Consider the following 20,088-nt stretch of genomic DNA (forward strand, 5'->3'; position numbering starts at 1 on the left):
TGCGCACGCATGCACACCAAGTAACAGTCGCCTAGAAGGACTCAGCAATAATATCAAACTCAAAAGCCAAAGATTAGATCAATTAGGAGAGAACTATTCCCACGAGGCCCTAATCCATGTCTGGGGCTCCTCCATGTCTGGGGCTCCATGCTGGGAGACCAAGTCTTTATTTCAATCCCAGTTTTGCCAACTCTCAGCATGCGTGACGCTAGGTCACTTGGCAGCCTACTCACTTCGTTTTCCGTATGATCCTAGACGCATTAAGTATCGCCAGCCAGGAGATGCGGCGGGCGGGCGGGGCGATTAATGACATTTTTAAAAATACAAAAATCGGAGTTCAGTTTCTGTTGTAGATAAATCTATGTATTAAATATATTACTTCATATGACTTGACATTGTGCCTCTCCATATAACCATGTAACATGGTATTAGTTTTCTACAAGTTTTCTACAAAGGGTTCTAAGTGACGAGGTTATATGGATTCAGGTTCTAATACAGAGTATATAGTTAAAGAGGTAAAAATGTCTTTTGCTAGGAGTAGAATAAGAACTTTCCCCCACTCTGTAATCAATTTAAATATCCCCCGTGGCATTTGCATGAACGTGGCTGCCGCTTTTTTCCGGCTTGGGGTTTTGCTGGAGAAAAGCGCCAGTCTAGACGGGATCTTGCGGAAAATAAACCCTTTTCCGGAAGATCCCTTTGCTCTTCTTTCTTGAGCCCACTTGAAAGTAGGAATGACATCTTGACGGCCTTGGGGATTAGAAGCAGGCACCTTCTTTGGAAAACACCCTCTCTTAACAGACAGCACCCACAAAGGGACCAACGGACACAGACCCAGATTTTGAATCTGGGATATATTTGCATAAGAGGGAAGCCGCTATAAAAGTGAGTTGTCTTGCAGAGGACCCCAGGTTTCATCTTGTCACCATCGGAGCATCGATCCGGATCGGCAGAAGCCCGGCTCCACCGCTCCCCCATCTAACTCACCTGGCCAGTGAAGTTAAAGGGAGCAACTAGCTGGTAACAACAGCAAGACAGAGTGTGCTCTTGTGTGTGAGTGCCTGAGTGACATATATGCATATGATAAGTATGGATTATTCTGATAAATATATATATTTATGTGTGATCGATAAATGTGGCATGTTGCCTTATCCCTCTGAAAAAGATCCCGAGTACTTCTTTTAAGTACAACACTGTGACTTTCGTAGCTCGTGTTTTCAAGTTCTTCCACCACGAGCCAGAGGGCCTTTTCTCAGGGACCCATGCCATGCTCGCAAACGTCTGTGCGGCCCTCCCTCGATACTTACCTTGAGCCAACTGCCATTTGCTCTTCTTCCATAGATCGCTGTCTGGTTTCCATCTGCCTGCAGGGTCTCGGGGGGGTGGCTCCTTTCGGTCTCTGCCACCACGTGGCCAGCCTCTCATCTACCCCAAGTCTACAGGGACCGAAAGAGAGACAGAGAACGCTTAGGAGCTAGGCCACCCCAGGTGTGTGGAAAGGACAGACACGTGCGTCACCTGGCTGCTGCTCACTGGAGCTCAGTGTTGCCTCTAACATTTCCCCTCCAGGAGTGGAGTGAGTTTTGTCTCATGCTCCAAGATCGAGGTCACGTGCCCTTCTTCGGATGCCTGCCACCCACGCGAAGACATGTCTCGTCTGTGTTTTTAAAATGTTCTGGAAGAAAGAGTACTAACACAAGAGAGAATTAACACGGTGCGTGACTGTAAATATTTGATATGAAGTCAAATAAAAGGAAAATTAATACTGCAACATTTTCAGTGGCCAACCTCCTCTCCTCTCCCTTCCCCTCCCCCCTCCAGCTGGCCTAGATGATCTCTCCAGGTCCGTTATGGTAAAGCCCGCCCCGGGACCCTGTGCTGAGGTGACAAGTTCTTCACAAGATACTGGGTATATAAACTTTCCTCCTTTAACATACACATATCAATGTTGTCTCCTCAGGATTGTCTGCAAACATACAGTTTTTCAAGACTCCAGCCACATGAGCTGATCTTAGCTCACATGACCACTAGATACAGGCTACGTCTACACTGGCATGATTTTCCGAAAATGCTTTTAACGGAAAAGTTTTCTGTTAAAAGCATTTTCGGAAAATCGCGTCTAGATTGGCAGGACGCTTTTCCGCAAAAGCCCTTTTTCCGGAAAAGCGTCCGTAGCCAATCTAGACGCGCTTTTCCGCAAAAAAGCCCTGATGGCCATTTTCACCATCGGGGCTTTTTTGCGGAAAAGAAATCTCTGCTGTCTACACTGGCCCTTTTGCGCAGAAGTCTTTCGGAAAAAGACTTTTGCCCGAACGGGAGCACCATAGTATTTCCGCCAAAGCACTGACAATCTTACATGAGATCGTCCGTGCTTTTGCGGAAATTCAAGCGGCCAGTGTAGACAGCTGGCAAGTTTTTCTGTGAAAGCAGATGATTTTGCGGAAAAACTTGCCAGTCTAGACACAGCCACAGTGTTTTGGTCATTCTTAGGAACTAAGATTCCTTATTTCCTTTTAGCAGCTATTCCCTAGTGTTCGATTGCGCTATAGTTGTCGTTCGATACAGAGGAGAGGAGGAACAAGATTAGCACACTTTCCTAGTTGAAAATCCAAGAAGAAGAAAGGGGAGAATTGCAAATCAGGACTCTCTTAAGGTGTCTGAAAGCTACTTTGGTCTGGGCAGGTACTCAGTGGTACCAAGGCAGACTTTTCTGTGGCTCGGTTGTCTAATGCCACACTAAAACAAGTCTACCACGCCGAACGAAAGAGCGGACAATTACATGAAAGGCAAAAAAGGTGGCTTGGCAGAGAATTTGCTTCCGGACAAAAACAAGAGACTGCGGTGGTTAAAGAAGAACGGGAGGCATACCTGTGCATAAACCAATTCACCAAAAACCTTCTGAACAGCCAGTTCAGTCACATGTCCTTACAGGGACAAGCACCTTAATGACGGTGGCCCTGACATTTTAGTTTGCAGACGATTCTACTTGTGGAAGGGCTGCTGGAGTGAAACTTGAGGCCCAAGAGGAGGAAAGTTTGATTTTCTAGTACCAAGTAGAAAAACAAGAATCGAACAAAAAGGCTAAAAGATGCCTAATGAACTAAAGACTATGTGGTTGAAGTTTTGATTTTCAGTCTTTCCTCCAACTGCAGTTGCTCTTTCATTTTTTGTAAACAAACCCTAACAAGGTACTGCCTTATAAGGACACAGAAACCCAAGGTAACCTGTTCTCCCAACTCTGGCTTTCAGACGGGGTGGGGAACCTTACTGGGGGGGAAGGCACACACTAGTAGGGTTGCCAGATGGTTTCAGCAAAAAAAAAAAAAAAAGGGCCAGGAAAATTTTTCTTGAGGGAAAAAAAAACCCCAACCAAACAAAAAAACCCCACCAGGAACATTTTTGTTGAGCAAAATCCAGTTGTGACCCCTTTAATTAGTGAGCCAATCTCCCCGCCTGGGCGCCGAGCCAGGAAAAGCAGAAAATATTGGACATTTTGTATTTTCTAAATGTATTTACCGGACAAAAAGTACAAATACCAGGCTGTCTGGCTCGATACTAGACACCTGGCAACCCTACACACAAGCGTGAAGAAAAACAAATCCCCACAACCGGAGCTTGTGAGGAGGGGGGCGGGGCAGGCTAGCAGATTTTGTCTGCTCCAATCTGGAGGGGAGCTAGAGCGTTAGTGTGGGAACCTTGAGGCTCGAGGGCCAGACTCACGTGACCTGGGGTATTAGGTTCCTCACCCCTGCTTTAAGAACAAAACCTCTTACTCTTCAAAATCGATCCCCATATCTCTGGTTGGACCAGCTTCATGCAGGTCCTCCTGGATGGAAAACTGCAGCAAACTGTATGAACAGAAGCCCCAAGAGCAGCTGGAGGTGGGGAGAGGCTGCCCCAGCAGGGACACAACAGGGCAGCGGTCCACCCCCAGATCAGGAAAACAACCGCGCCATTCCCCGTCCAGCAGGAAGGCGAGTGCCGCTGCAAGGCTCCGCAAAGGAGGTGGGCGGCAGAGGGGTTTTATGCGCGGCCGCGCGCCTTTAGCGGCAACTCCCCTGGTGCCCCCTTCTCTAGTCCAGCCAGGCCTAAAATGCTCAGTACTTAGAAGGTGGGGGGGAACCTAAGGCCCCTCCCTCCTGCCCTGTCAGTGCCAAGTGAATAGTCCTGGAAGCGCACAAAATACTGTCGGTTCCACGACTATTTGATAGTCTCCTGAGGTGGGGCCGGCAGCCAGTGCGCTCCCAGCCCCCACTCCCAGGAAGCCCCCCCTCCCAGCACGGACTGCTTCCTTTGACGCTGCCCCGGCATCTCACGCAGCTGCCTCCGTTCGCAGTGAGCCCTGGCGACCCCCACCCCGCCTGCCACTGCTGCCTGCGATAGCTGGCACATGCGGGGAGCTGGCTGGAAAGCTTCGTGCAGGTACCGGCTCCGTCTGCCCCCCTCACCCTCCGCGCCACGCCTCTGTATCAGCAGTAAAGTGGAAGAAATGGGAGCCAGTGCCATGGAGAGCCACCTGTGCCCCCGCCCCTCCCTCCTGTGCTCACGCCCCTGTCCCTTCCTGCAGCTGGGCAGGAAACGGGTGGTGAGCGCTCCCCCGCCCGGAGGCTAGCGGCTGTGCTGGAACCTGGGGCGGTGAGTGGCTATCCCCCCCCCCCCCCCGCACCGTAAACATACCCCCAGCGAATATACCCCCGGCACAGAAAAATCTTGTATGCCCTGCGGGTTATATTCGTGCGCGGGGTATAAAAGAGGTTTTTTACTCAAATAGAAAACACTGCAGGATATATTCGTGTGCGGGCTATATTCGCTAAATTACAGTCGTTGATTCAGCTCCACTGAGCATCCCTAGCATCACCCTTCCATGCACCAGGCCTGGCTGGCTGCACCCCTCCCGCCCACCAGCTATTCCTACCTGCCTTCCTGAGCAAAACCCGCTCCCCCATCTTCCCTCGCGCCCCCTCCTCCCCCAGGCCACACACCCCACCCCCAGCCCGCTCCCCCACCTTCCCTCGCGCCCCCTCCTCCCCCAGGCCACACACCCCACCCCCAGCCCGCTCCCCCATCTTCCCTTACGTTCCCTCCTCCCCCAGGCCAGACACCCCACCCCCAGCCCGCTCCCCCATCTTCCCTCACGCCCCCAACTCCCCCAGGCCACACACCTCACCCCCAGCCTGCTCCCCACCTTCCCTCGTGCTCCCTCCTCCCCCAGGCCAGACACCCCACCCCCAGCCCGCTCCCCCACCTTCCCTCGCGCCCCCTCCTCCCCCAGGCCACACACCCCACCCTCAGCCCGCTCCCCCACCTTCCCTCGTGCCCCCTCCTCCCCCAGGCCACACACCCCACCCTCAGCCCGCTCCCCCACCTTCCCTCGCGCCCCCTCCTCCCCCAGGCCAGACACCCCACCCCCAGCCCGCTCCCCCACCTTCCCTCGCGCTCCCTCCTCCCCCAGGCCAGACACCCCACCCCCAGCCCGCTCCCCCACCTTCCCTCGCGCTCCCTCCTCCCCCAGGCCAGACACCCCACCCCCAGCCCGCTCCCCCATCTTCCCTCGCGCCCCCATCCTCCCCCAGGCCACACACCCCACCCCCAGCCCGCTCCCCCATCTTCCCTCGCGCCCCCTCCTCCCCCAGGCCACACACCCCACCCCCAGCCCGCTCCCCCATCTTCCCTCGCGCCCCCTCCTCCCCCAGGCCAGACACCCCACCCCCACCCCTCCCCCTTCCCTCGCGCCCCCTCCTCCTCCCCCAGGGCAGACACCCCACTCCCAGCCCGCTCCCCCACCTTCCCTCGCGCTCCCTCCTCCCCCAGGCCACACACCCCACTCCCAGCCCGCTCCCCCAACTTCCCTCGCGGCCCCTCCTCCCCCAGGCCAGACACCCTACCCCCAGCCCGCTCCCCCACCTTCCCTCGCGCTCCCTCCTCCCCCAGGCCACACACCCCACTCCCAGCCCGCTCCCCCACCTTCCCTCGCGCTCCCTCCTCCCCAGGCCAGACACCCCACCCCCAGCCCGCTCCCCCACCTTCCCTCGCGCTCCCTCCTCCCCCAGGCCACACACCCCACCCCCAGCCCGCTCCCCCACCTTCCCTCGCGCCCACTCCTCCCCCAGGCCAGACACCCCACCCCCAGCCCGCTCCCCCACCTTCCCTCGCGCTCCCTCCTCCCCCAGGCCACACACCCCACTCCCAGCCCACTCCCCCACCTTCCCTCGCGCTCCCTCCTCCCCCAGGCCACACACCCCACCCCCAGCCCGCTCCCCCACCTTCCCTCGCGCTCCCTCCTCCCCCAGGCCACACACCCCACCCTCAGCCCGCTCCCCCATCTTCCCTCGCGCCCTCTCCTCCCCCAGGCCAGACACCCCACCCCCAGCCCGCTCCCCCACCTTCCCTCGCGCTCCCTCCTCCCCCAGGCCACACACCCCACGCTCAGCCCCCTCCTCCCCCAGGCCACACACCCCACCCCCAGCCCGCTCCCCCATCTTCCCTCGCGCCCCCAACTCTCCCAGGCCAGACACCCCACCCCGGACAGCCTATTGGTCGAGAGCAGTGGCAGGTCGTGCCCCCTAGTTACACCCCATTTGCAGACAGAGCTGTCCGTTAAGGTGCAGCCGGGTCAGCCTATTGGGCACCTCTGATTCAGAACACGCCCTTTACTCACTGCCCATTCGCGGACAGAGCAGTCCATTATGATCAGTCCGCGACAGCCTATTGGCCACCCTTAGCTTTAGGACACGCCCTTGAGTCACGCTCCATTGGCGCTCCAATCAGGACGCCCCGCACTGTGCGCTGGGAGAGCAGGCGCGGGTCCCTGCCCCTCTCACGTGCTGCTGACCCCGCAGGGGCTGCTGGGAGATGTAGTTGCCACATCTCCATCTCCCACAGGCCACTGCGGCTCCCTCCGCCCATCCGGGCGCCCCTCCCGCCCCAAAGCCCGCCTGGTTGGAGCTGGGCAGGAGCAGCCGGCCACGGCGCAGTTCAGGGGGCGGGGCCGCGGCTGGTCCTGCGGGTGACGGGCGGGAGTGGCCGGCCGGGCTGAAGCGCAGCCTGGGCCCCGCTGGGGAGCGAGGGGCAGGTGCCGGATCCAGGGGAGGGGATGAGGTGATTGCAGAGGAGGAAACTGAGGCACGTGGGGAAGGGTGGCGGCCAGGGAAAGCAGAGCCCGTTGGGCCGGAGCCGGTCCACGTCGGTTCACGGAGCAGCCGATGGACTCCTGAATTCTCAGCGGCTACTCGATGACGCCGCAGTCCCGGGGCCGGTGTGACGTCACAAACAGCTGCCGTCGCAATTGGCTCCCCGTAGCCCTTTCTGACACACACACGAGCCGCTCTGATTTGGCTTCTAACACTTTTAGCTGCTCGGTTCTGCAAGCGTGGAGAGGAAGCCGCGTCTGATAGATGGAGGTTCTCCGCGACACATTTGGCAGCCTGGACCCCCTGCCTCTGGTCCAGAGGGTCTCACCCTGCCCCCGACCCCATACCCCTTGTTCTCCGTGATTCCGCCAGCTGCTTGGTGCCTTTAGTACCCGGCCCCTGCTGTGAGATCTCTGTAGAGAGACGGGGCACAGGGGCACCTGCAGAGACCCTAGGAGACCGTCCCTTTGATCTTTGAGGCCAGCTGGAATGAGGGATGTAAAATCCTGTTTAACTGGTTAGCTAATTAACGGGGACAGGTGGACAGGCTGGCGGCTCTCTGCCCGCAGTGCAAGAGGCCCTATGACAGTGAAGCAGATCTCTGCCTATGGGGGGCGGGGTGCTGCTCCAGGCCCGCCCCCCCCAGTTAACTGGACCCACTGGATGAGGCTCCTCAGCGAACAGGTTGACCGAACTTGTCACACGCTGCCGAGACACTTTTCTGTCCTCTCTCAACACTTCAGCAAATGTCCATTTCCCTTCCCTCCTTAGCTATTTGTTTTCATTCCTCCAGGAGGGGCTCAGGGGCCTGCTCCTTTTCCTTCTCCCTGCTGCGGGTTTGCCAAGATCTCATCTCCCCAGGTCACTCCCAGACCATCTCCCCAGACCACTCCCAGAAGAATCACCCGAGAGAGGGGCCAGAGACCACTCCCAGAAGAATCACCCGAGAGAGACGCCAGAGGACCCCCCCCCCCCAGCATCGCGACCCAAGAGCGGACCCAGAGACCCCTCCTCAGCAGCGTGACCCAAGACCGGCGCCAGACACCCACCCCCCATCTGCGTCACCTGAATGCGGCGCCAGAGACTCCCCCGCCAGCAGTGCAACCCGAGAGCGGCGCCAGAGACCCCCCCCCCAGCAGCGCCACCCGAGAGCAACGCCAGAGACTGTCCACAACGGCGCGACCTGAGAGCGGAACCAGAGATCCCCCCCCAGCAGTGTCACCCAAGAGCAGCGCCAGAGACCCCCCCACAGTAGCATCACCCGAAAGAGGCGTCAGAGATCCACCCCAGCAGCTCCACCTGAGAGCGACACCAGAGACACCCCCCAGCAGCATCATCCGAGAGCGGCGCCAGACACGCCCCCCCATCAGCATCACCTGAATGTGGCACCAAAGACCCCCCCCAGCAGCGCGACCCGAGGACGGAGCCAGAGACCCCCCCAGCAGGAAGCCCCGAGAGCGGAGCCAGAGCCCCCTCCCCCAGTAGCGGAGACCCTCCCCCCCAGCAGTTCCAGGAGATTGGCGCCAGAGCCCCCCCCCCAGTAGCACAACCCGAGAGCGGTGCCAGAGACCCACCCCAGCAGCATCACCTGAAAGCGACGCCAGAGATCCCCGCTCAGCATCACCCGAATGCGGCGCCAGAGACCCCCCCAGCAGCGCGACCCAAGAGCAGCGCCAGAGTCCCCCCCCAGCAGCGTCACCCAGGAGCGGCGCCAGAGACCACCCCATCTGCGTCACCTGAATTTGGCACCAGAGACCCCCCCCCAGTATTGCGACCCGAGAGCGGCGCCAGTGTCCCGCCCCAGCAGCCTCACCAAAGAGTGGCGCCAAAGACTCCCCTCAAGCAGCGCTACCTGAGAGAGGAGCCAGAGACACCCCCCCGAAGCAGCGCTACCTGAGAGAGGAGCCAGAGACACCCCCCCGAAGCAGCGCTACCTGAGAAAGGAGCCAGAGAACCCCCCAAGCAGCACAACCCGAGAGCGACGCGATAGACCCCTCCTACCCGGCAGCATCACCCGAGAGCGGCGCCAGAGACCCCCTCCCCCCAGCAGCTCAACGAGCCTCGCTTTGACCAAGCTCCCGAGCTCGCTGTTCTCGTTTCCGTTCCGTCCCCAGACGGGAGGACACCGGGAGGGTTGACTTCTTATCGCTCGCTACCGAACCCAGCAGAGGGGGAAAAACCAACCAAACAACTTAGCGTTTCAGTTGGCAAGGACGCGGCATCGCTTCTCCTCCCACCATCGGCCACCCCCTCCCGCTGCCACTACAGGAACGCGGAGAGAAAGGAGGCCTTGAATCTCTATCCACGCTCTCTTGAACCGCCTACTGCCCCTTCACCAGTTCCCTAGCCACCAGGCTCCGTGCCCCAGCAGGAAGCTCTCTGCCTCAGAAGCAACCTACTGCCAGGACGCTTGAAGATTTCAAAGCACGCATCTCTTACTCACACAGAGCCATGGGAAGGCCGAACGCTGAGGACCCTTCACGTGTCCCAAGAATCACGTCCAGGCAGCTCAAGTCCATCTCGGATGGTTTCTTCTCCGCCCACGGCCCCGCACTGATTCCTCTGCAAGTACAGAAGAAAAATCCCAGCATGAGCTCTCACTCGCTAGGGTCTGTGGCTGAAAGAGTTCTATCCTTTAGCCCTTTCCCCCCCCGCCATCTGTATCGGGCCCTCTACAAGAACACTGAGTCAGTCAGCCATGACGCACCACCGCTCTCCCTTGCGCGACTGGCGTACCTGCAGAATTCCCGTTGGCTCCTGAGCCCTTGGAGATGCTCACCTGGAATGCCTGCACGTGTGCTATACAAGGACACGGCAGAAGCAGAGCAAGGACAAAGACACAGACAGAAACAGACAGACAGAACATATTGGCCAATACGAGAGAGCAACAAGAGAGAAAAACATGAGAGGCAGCCAGAAACCTTACCACCTTGCGTCTTCCCCCTCGAGCCAAGCGTCTGCTGAGAAGGACGCCGTGTTCCAGAGAAACCAGCACCCCTGACAAACGGGAGCCCTGTTTCTCCCACCACCAAGGAAGCACCTCGGGAACCTCCGCTCGGACTCACTGTCTACGAGAACGTGACTTCCCTTCATAGGGACGGGTGGGCCGTAAGCCAAGAGATTTCCAGACCCGACACTTATCTCCGTGACAGCAACGGCTGCTGCGCTCCCAGCCGCAGGGTTCTCGCCTTGCTTCGACCAAGCTCCCGAGCTCACTGTTCTCGTTTCCGTTCCGTGCCCAGACGGGAGGACACCGGGAGGGTTGACTTCTTATCGCTCGCTACCGAACACAGCAGAGTGGGAGAACCAACCAAACAACTTAGCGTTTCAGTCCGCAAGGACGCGGCATCGCTTCTCCTCCCACCATCGGCCACCCCCTCCCGCTGCCACTACAGGAACGCGGAGAGAAAGGAGGCCTTGAATCTCTATCCACGCTCTCTTGAACCGCCTACTGCCCCTTCACCAGTCCCCAAGCCACCAGGCTCCGTGACCCAGCAGGAAGCTCTCTGCCTCAGAAGAAACATACTGCCAGGACGCTTGAAGATTTCAAAGCACGCACCTCTTACTCACACAGAGCCATGGGAAGGCCGAACGCTGAGGACCCTTCACGTGTCCCGAGAATCACGTCCAGGCAGCTCAAGTCCATCTCGGACAGTTTCTTCTCCGCCCACGGGCCCGCACTGATTCCACTGCAAGGGCGGCAAAAAAAACCCCGCATGAGCTCTCACTCGCTAAGGTCTGTGGCTGCAAGAGTTCTATCCTTTAAGCCCTTCCCCCCCCCCCCCCCCGCCCGCTGAATCGGGCCCTCTACAAGAACACTGAGTCAGTCAGCCATGACGCACCACCGCTCTCCCTTGCGCGACTGGCGTACCTGCAGAATTCCAGTTGGCTCCTGAGCCCTTAACCCGTGGAGATGCTCACTTGGAATGCCTGCACATGAGCTATACAAGGACACGGCAGAAGGACAGCAAGGACAAAGACACAGACAGACAGAACGTATTGGCCAATACGAGAGAGCAACAAGAGAGAAACACGAGAGGCAGCCGGAAACCTTACCACCTTGCGTCTTCCCCCTCGAGCCAAGCGTCTGCTGAGAAGGACACCGTGTTCCAGAGAAACCAGCACCCCTGACAAACGGGAGCTACCAAGGAAGCACCTCGGGAACCTCCGCTCGGACTCGCTGTCTATGAAAACGTGACTTCCCTTCCTAGACCCGAGGGGGCCGTAAGCTGAGAGATTTCCAGACCCGATACTTATCTCCCGGTCAGCGATGGCTGCTCCCCTCCCAGCCGGACGGTTCTCGCCTCGCTTCGACCAAGCTCCCAAGCTCGCTGTTCTCGTTTCCGTTCCATCCCCAGACGGGAGGACGCCGGGAGGGTTGACTTCTTATCGCTCGCTACCGAACACAGCAGAGGGGGGAAAACCAACCAAACAACTTAGCGTTTCAGTCCGCAAGGACGCGGCATCGCTTCTCCTCCCACCATCGCACCGCAGCCTCCCATCATCGGCCACACCCTCCCGCAGCCACTACAGGAACGCGGAGAGAAAGGAGGCCTTGAATCTCTATCCACGCTCTCTTGAACCGCCTACTGCCCCTTCACCAGTCCCCAAGCCACCAGGCTCCGTGCCCCAGCAGGAAGCTCTCTGCCTCAGAAGCAAACTACTCCCAGGACGCTTGAAGATTTCACAGCACGCATCTCTTACTCACACAGAGCCATGGGAAGGCCGAACGCTGAGGACCCTTCACGTGTCCTGAGAATCACGTCCAGGCAGCTCAAGTCCATCTCGGATGGTTTCTTCTCCGCCCACGGGCCCACACGGATTCCTCTGCAAGGGCGGCAAAAATACCCCGCGTGAGCTCTTACTCGCTAAGGTCTGTGGCTGCAAGAGTTCTATCCTTTAGCCCCATGGTCACCAACCAATAGATCACGATCTACCGGTAGATGTTGAGGCTCTAAGAGTAGCTCTTCAGCCCTCTCTGAACTGCGTGCGTGCGCAGTACATTTACATTAGATTTCCTCATTTGAGGAGCAGCTACTCACCGAGCAACAACACAGGTGAGTAGCTGCAAGGAATGGTGGGAGCTGGGAGGTCTGGAGGGCTGAAACACCCCAGCCAGCGGACTGTGGCTTTCAGCAGAAAGACGCTGCCCCGCGCTCCAGCTGATCGGCGGCTTCTCCTCTGCCCCTGCTCACGTGGAGCTTGGTGCACCCTGGCTGAGCGCCATGACCAGCTCTCCGGGCAGCCGCTTCTCTTCACTCCAGCCTTGCTGCTCTGCGGTCAGTCCGGAGGGAGCATGGGTCGGAGGCTTCCCTCCGTGGCTGGTGTAGGGAACTCCCTGCCCCCAACCTTGTTTCCTCTCCTCTGCCCCAAACCTGTTCCCCGCCCTCCTGGCCCCGTTCCCTCTCCCTTGCCCCCCCCCACCCCGCTGTCTAACCCTTCCCCACTCTGCAGAAACTTGTCCCACGGCACCCTGCCCCCCCTGCAGAAACCGGTTCCCTCTGGCACCCTGTCTCCTACTGCAGAAACCTGTCCTGGCACCCTGCCCCCTCTCCCCTGCCCCCACTGGCACCCTGTTCCCTGTCCCAGAACCCACTGGCACCCCTCCCCAGTATTGTGTCCCCTGCTCCCAAAGGACTTTTCTATGTGTCAGTGACCCCTGACTCAAGGCAGGTTCCCTGCCATTCTCATAAATAAAATACTATGTTAAGCACAAAAAGTTTCTGCATTGTCTTTATTTAAAAATGGAGCTTGGCCAACAAACCCCCAGTTGGGGCCAAGCCCCCATCTGGCCACAACCACTCCTGCACTCCCCCTTCCCCAGACCCTAGATCTGAGCCTATCAAACACTGGAACCCCCTGCCCTGAGCCCTTCACATACCCCAACCCAAATTCCTGCACCCTCACATCCACAAGCCTGTGACTTGCTTAGTATCCCAACACCGCCCAGCCTGGAGCCCCCTCCCCGAGCCAGTGTCCCCTTCTCCACCTCCTCCTCCATCCAGATTTCCTCCCAAAGCTTGCACCTCTCACCCCTTCCCACACCCAAATCCCTCATTCCCACCGCAGAGACTACACATCCTGTCTCAAGCCAGCGGGGGTCCGGCTAGACTGCAGGAGTTTTTCAGGATTCTGGAGATATCTCAGAAAAACTCTTCTGCATCCAGGGTTGCGTTTGTTCTTCCGCTTTTTTAGTGGAAGAGCAATCAGGCTCTTTCGGTCACCCTTATATTCCTCTTTCCCCAAGGAATAAGGTGGCGTCCAAAAGAAGGGGTTTTTTTTCTGACATTTGGTCCAGTCTAGACAGGCCAAATGTTGGAAAAACCTCATTCTACAGAAGAATTGTTTTTTTTAAAAGAAAAGTAGCAGTATAAGGATTGGGGACAGCAAGTGATGGAGAGGAGGAGAATAGAGAGAGCGGGGCTTCAAGGAAGGGGCAGGGCAGTAAATCTTGGCTTGGTCTGTCATTTAAAAGTGATCTTGGGTGTAAAAAGGTTGGAGACCACTGCTTTAGACCACCCCCCCCGCCGCCGCCCCTCTGTATCGGGTCCATTACAACAATACTGAGTCAGTCTGCCATGACGCACCACTGGTCTCCCGTTGCTCTCCCTTGCGCGACTGGCGTACCTGCAGAATTCCCCTTAGCTCCTGGGCCCTTAACCCGTGGAGATGCTCACCTGAAATGTCTGTACGTGTCCTGTTTCCCACAAGCCACGGCGGCTACTTTCCCTACTCCCCCTCATCCCGCCCCGCCCCGCCCCCCCCATAGCTGGGCGGGGCTCCTGCCTCAGAGACAGGAGCGTCCGGCGCTGATGCCCCGCCCCCACTCGGGAGAGGAGACCCCGCGGCAACCCCTCCCCCCCAAACTCCTCTCCGCCCCATGCAGTCTGATCCCCCCCACCAAACTCCTCTCCGCCCCGTGCAGTCTGCTCCCCCCCACCAAACTCCTCTCCGCCCCGTGCAGTCTGATCCTCCCCCCCCCACCAAACTCCTCTCCGCCCCGTGCAGTCTGATCCCCCCCACCACCAAACTCCTCTCCGCCCCGTGCAGTCTGCTCCCCCCCCACCAAACTCCTCTCCGCCCCATGCAGTCTGATCCCCCCCCACCACCAAACTCCTCTCCGCCCCGTGCAGTCTGATCCCCCCCCACCAAACTCCTCTCCGCCCCGTGCAGTCTGATCCCCCCCACCAAACTCCTCTCCGCCCCGTGCAGTCTGCTCCCCTCCCCCCACCAAACTCCTCTCCGCCCCGTGCAGTCTGATCCCCCACCACCACCAAACTCCTCTCCGCCCCGTGCAGTCTGATCGCCCCCCACCAAACTCCTCTCCGCCCCATGCAGTCTGATCCCCCCCCACCAAACTCCTCTCCGCCCCGTGCAGTCTGCTCCCCTCCCCACCACCAAACTCCTCTCCGCCCCGTGCAGTCTGATCCCCCACCACCACCAAACTCCTCTCCGCCCCATGCAGTCTGATCCCTCCTCCACCATACTCCTCTCCGCCCCGTGCAGTCTGCTCCCCTCCCCACCACCAAACTCCTCTCCGCCCCATGCAGTCTGATCCCCCCTCCACCATACTCCTCTCCGCCCCGTGCAGTCTGCTCCCCACCCCACCCCACCCACCAAACTCCTCTCCGCCCCGTGCAGTCTGCTCCACCTCCCCCCACCAAACTCCTCTCCGCCCTATGCAATCTGAACCCCCACCCCACCAAACTCCTCTCCTCCCCGTGCAGTCTGATCCCCCACCACCACCAAACTCCTCTCCGCCCCGTGCAGTCTGCTCCCCACCCCCCCACCAAACTCCTCTCCGCCCCGTGCAGTCTGCTCCCCACCCCACCCACCAAACTCCTCTCCGCCCCGTGCAGTGTGCTCCCCACCCCCCCACCAAACTCCTCTCCGCTCCGTGCAGTCTGCTCCCCACCCCACCCACCAAACTCCTCTCCGCCCCGTGCAGTCTGCTCCCCTCCCCCCCACCAAACTCCTCTCCGCCCCGTGCAGTCTGCTCCCCTCCCCCCCACCAAACTCCTCTCCGCCCCGTGCAGTCTGCTCCCCTCCCCCCCACCAAACTCCTCTCCGCCCCGTGCAGTCTGCTCCCCTCCCCCCCACCAAACTCCTCTCCGCCCCGTGCAGTCTGCTCCCCTCCCCCCCACCAAACTCCTCTCTGCCCCGTGCAGTCTGCTCCCCTCCCCCCCACCAAACTCCTCTCTGCCCCATGCAGTCTGGTGGTGGGGAGCAAACTCCTCTCCGCCTCAGAATTATACGTGCATTACCTGCAATGAGCACCGAGTGTCACTGTGGAGGCGCTGCAGAATTACACGTGCATTACCGGCAATGACCACCGAGTGGCACTGTTGATGCGCTACAGAATCATCCGAGTGTCACTGTTGCTCTGCTAAGGGCAGTTATTTCGGAATGGGGCATTTCTACCCTAATAACAATCTTTTTTATTTGGAAATAACTTTTTCGGTTTGGAATGGATTCAGTGTATATGCCCAGCTGTTCTTATTTCAATTTAGATGTAAGGGTTGTGCTTTATAACAAAGTAAGTACTCCCCACAGTCACTCAAAATAATTACTGCCCGGTGCTTCCTGGGGCGCTAACAGCAGGTCTATATCACATCCTTTTAGAAAAGTGGTAACTTGAGCGTCCGTAAGGCAAGCCTGCTATTCTGAAATTATTTCAGAATAACAGGCTCCTTATTTTTTTGTGAAATGAGAGTTTATTGTTCCAGAATAATGCCATTGTTGAAATTGCTATTTCTAAATAGCAATATTGTGTGTGCTCCATTGTTGCGATTTACAAATAGCGCCTTCCTAGGGCCATTAAAGTAATTACTCCCGAGTGTTTCCTGGGGCTCTAAATCAAGGTAGCACATCCACTTTAGGGAAGCCTGCCTCAGAGTAATTACAAGGTTTCTCTGTAAGGCTACATCTAGACTGCAAGCCTTTTTCAAAAGATACTTACGAAAAAGCCTCTTTCGAAAAAGAGCGTCTAGACTGCAAGCAGTATTTTCAAAAAAGCAAGCCGCTTTTTCGAAAGAGAGCACCCAGGCAGTCTGGATGCTCTCTTTTGAAAAAGCCCTGTTTGCATTCAAGAATGCCTTTTTTCGAGAGAGCACTTTCGAAAAAGGCATTCTTCCTCGTGAAATGAGGCGTACCGCTGTCGAAAGAAAAGCCGTGTTCTTTCGATTTAATTTCGAAAGAACGAGGCTGTAGTCTAGACGCAGGTGAAGTTTTTTCAAAAAAACCCTGCAGTCTAGACACAGCCTAATGGAGAAATGCTATTTTGAAATAGATGTTTTAGAATAAGCTATTTCAGAATAAAACCTGCCAAAATAAGTGTGTAGTGTAGCCATACTTTGAGTCAAAGTAGCATGTCCTTTCCAAGGGAGCCTGCCTCACACAAATGTTGATGCTTCCCTGTTGTGGGAACACACTATTTTGAAAAATATTTCAAATAACTTATTTTGGGGTTAAAGTATTTGAAACCCTTTCACAGGCCTTGGGAGGCAGGCCAGTCCTTGCCCACAGACAACCCGCCAACCTGAAGCATATTCTCACCAGCAACTACACACCGCACCATAATAACTCTAACTCAGGAACCAATCCTTGCAACTCTGCCCACATATATACACCAGCAACACCATCACAGGACCTAACCAGATCAGCCATACTGTCACTGGTACATTCTCCTGCACATCCACCAACGTAATATATGCCATCATGTGCCAACAATGCCCCACTGCTATATACATCGGCCAAACAGGACAGTCCCTACGTAAAAGAATAAATGGACACAAATCTGATATTAGGAATGGCAACATACAAAAACCTGTAGGGGAACACTTCAATCTTCCTGGACACACAATTGCAGATCTAAAGGTAGCCATCCTGCAGCAAAAAAACTTCAGGACCAGACTTCAAAGAGAAACTGCTGAGCTACAGTTCATCTTTAAGTTTGACACAATCAACTCTGGATTAAACAAAGACTGTGAATGGCTTGCTAACTACAAAAGCAGCTTCTGCTCTCTTGGAATTCACACCTCCAGATCAGCTGCTAGAAGTGGGCCTCATCCTCCTTGATTGGATCCACCTCATCATCTCCAGCCTGATCCTGGCCTGCATATTTATTCCTGCCTCTGGAAATTTCCACTACATGCATCTGACGAAGTGGGTCTTTGCCCACGAAAGCTTATGCTCCTACACTTCAGTTAGTCTATAAGGTGCCACAGGACTCCTGGTCGCTTTTGAAGTATTTGAAAATAATTCCCCAGTGTGAACGTAGCCAAATATTACATCAACGCTGCAATGCTATTTCCCGATACCCAAGAATCCCAAAATATCTATCCCTCGTCTTCACAGCAGACTTGTTTTTTTGGGGTTCATTATTTCAAAGGCCCTGTAAACATCATTCTACGAGGCAAAAGGGATGTTTCGTTAGAGCACTTTATTTTGAAATTTGGCATCACGTAGACAGTGCCAAATGATGACATAAGATATACAATTTGAGCTATACAAATTGGCTACGTCTAGATTTTGCATCCCTTTTTCGGAAAAGGGATGCAAATTAGACGTATCGCAATTGCTAATAAAGCGGGAATTTAAATCATTCCTGCTTCATTAGCATAAAAATGGCTGCCACTTTTTTTCGGCACAGAGCTTTGCTGGAAAAAAGCGCCAGTCGAGATGCTGATCTTGCAGAAAATAAAGCCTTTTCTAAAAGATACTCTTAGATGTCTGGGGCCAATATACATGAGGAGTTCCCTTATCCCTTATTTTAAGTCGCAGCCTGAGCCCTATGCAGGTCCCCCAGCCCACCCCTTCCCTGCCCACACATACTAGGAGCCACCCCTACGTAGCCTATCCCTTGGCAAGGCTGTGTGAGGGTGGGACTGAAAAACTGCCTGGGAAAAGGGGCTTCCCCACCACTCCCGATCACCCTTTCCCTAGGGTTCCCCATTCCAGCACTTCACACACCCCTTCTGGGACCTTAGCCGGAGAGTGCCATGCCTGCATGATGTGGGCCCTGACGGTCGACTTTTCCACACCAAACTGGTTCCCAACACATCGGTAGCTGTCCGGCGTGGTGACCTTCCACACAACAATGGCGCCCCACTTCTCCTGTCGTGTGAGGGCAGGGGAGAGCCAGGAACACAGCTCCAGGAGGGTCTCCTTCCTCATGCAGAAATTCTGGAGCCGCTGTTGGTCATTCCAGTGCTCCATGTCGAGCCGGTCCCACCAGTCAGAGCTAGTCTTTAGAGCAAGAAGCGGCAGTGTACAGCGTGGTGCAGCTGGAAGACTTGCGCTCTCAATCAGCTGGTGGTTGCGTTCCTGCAGGGTCAAGAGGGCAGTCTGCAGAAACTGCAGCACAATAGCCGTCTGGGAGGTGGGAGAGGTGTGGCCCCCCACCCTCCTGGACAGCTGGGCTGGATGTGGAGGACAAGAGGGAAAAGTCATCAGTCATGCATGCTCACACTTTCCCTGAGAGACAGCATGCCCTCCTCAGCAGTCAGTGCCTGTCCTCTAGGATCAGCAGATGCTCATGTGGTCTCAGCAAGGAGTGGTATGCCCTGAGCAGCAGCTACGGCCTCCCTGAAGCCCAGACAGTATGCAGGCCACCATCCTGCCCCCCTCCCCCCACCCCATGGCCAAGCAGCACAGACTAGTGCCAGGCCACAGTTGGGGTTCCCGCAGGTTGCTGAGAGGCCTGAAGCTGTGTGGCAATCCCAGGATCCCCAACCCCTGCCTGTACCTGGCATCAGTGTCTGCAGGAGCAGGTGGTTCCTCGCAGCCATGCGGGTGCAGGGGTAGGACGGCCCTCCCTGTGGTCGGCCATGTGTGTGCCCCTCCACCCCCTCAGGCTGTGATCAGCATGACATGTCACAGTACTGCACCATCCGCTTTGCTCCCGCCTCCCCTGCCCTGTGTGTGTTGGACCCTCACAGCACTCACCTGATGTTCCCTCCCTGGTGTCCGAAGTTGTCTGGGAGGCCTCCTGCATCTGGGTGTCTGGCTCCAGGGTCAGGGTCACAATGCTCCTGCTGGTGTCCTCCTCCTCCTCCTCCACTTGGAGCTCTTGGTCCTCTGGGGTCTCACCCTGGAGCTGCGGCTGCGGCTGCGGCTGCGGCTGCTGCTGCACAGGGGTGTCCACCCCAGACTCCACAACTGTCTCGGGAGGCAGAGGTTCCCCTGCCCCCAGGATCCGGTCCAGATCCTCATAATAGGCACAATACTATGGTGCTTCCCCAGAGTGGGAGCTGCGCTCACGGGCTCTAACATACCCCTGCTGCAGCTCCTTGACCTTTGCCCTGACCTGCTCCAGTGTGCAGGGGTGGTGACCTTTTTTGGCATAAATGTCTGCATTCCTCCTCTTGGACTGCAGTCCCTGAAGAGACTCCTCCTCAGACCAGAGCCCCAAGAGGGCTTTGATCTTGGGGCCAGACCAGGAAGGTGCCCGGTGTTTGGTGCCCCAGGCTTTTTGAGGAGTGTGTCCCTGGGGGGGGGGGGGTCAAGGGGAGTCTCGGGGGGCTTGTCCCTGGGACATGACTCTTGGTAGCCCTACCAGGAAGAGCTCAGCAGTCAGGGTCCTGTTTGGAGCTGTTCTAGGAGAATCTCACTACTATAATACATGTTTTATTAATAAAAGCAACTGTCCCTAATCGACTCTGTCTTGAAGTGAATCCACACCCTCTTGGGCCCTGGCCCTGTGACTTGACAGCTCCCAGAAACACCAGTGCTCCCCCAGCACAAAGAGCTTGAGGTGAGTGAATGAAAGAATCTTTGTGTAAGTGAAGTACCGAGGGAGGACAGTGAATTTCCATGTGCTCTCACTCTGCATATCACTATCTGGCTTCCATCCCTAGCAATGGGCTCAGGGCATCAGCTCCCTCTCTGTTCTCTGCCACAGGTCGGCCATTTTTTTCCATCCACCCAATCCCTCTAGGGACAGAAAAGAGAACGAGAG

The 20,088-nt window shown here is 56.7% G+C and overlaps 1 long non-coding RNA gene across 2 annotated transcripts; it reads right to left on the bottom strand.

Annotated features, from left to right (window-relative positions):
• Positions 1–341: 341 nt before the first annotated feature.
• Positions 342–14,007, bottom strand: LOC142825859 (uncharacterized). Of its 2 annotated transcripts, XR_016350597.1 has the most exons (6): positions 12,173–14,007; positions 11,839–11,957; positions 10,690–11,526; positions 9,574–10,410; positions 1,308–1,690; positions 342–987 (listed from the first exon to the last, which is right to left on the bottom strand). It is a non-coding gene; the product is annotated as an uncharacterized LOC142825859 (long non-coding RNA). The 2 variants fall into 2 exon arrangements; XR_016350596.1 differs by having other exon boundaries at positions 342–1,690.
• Positions 14,008–20,088: the final 6,081 nt, after the last annotated feature.

This window comes from Pelodiscus sinensis, chromosome 13 (assembly GCF_052426305.1).
Source record: "Pelodiscus sinensis isolate ZL-2025 chromosome 13, ASM5242630v1, whole genome shotgun sequence".
Taxonomy (NCBI): Eukaryota; Metazoa; Chordata; order Testudines; family Trionychidae; genus Pelodiscus; species Pelodiscus sinensis.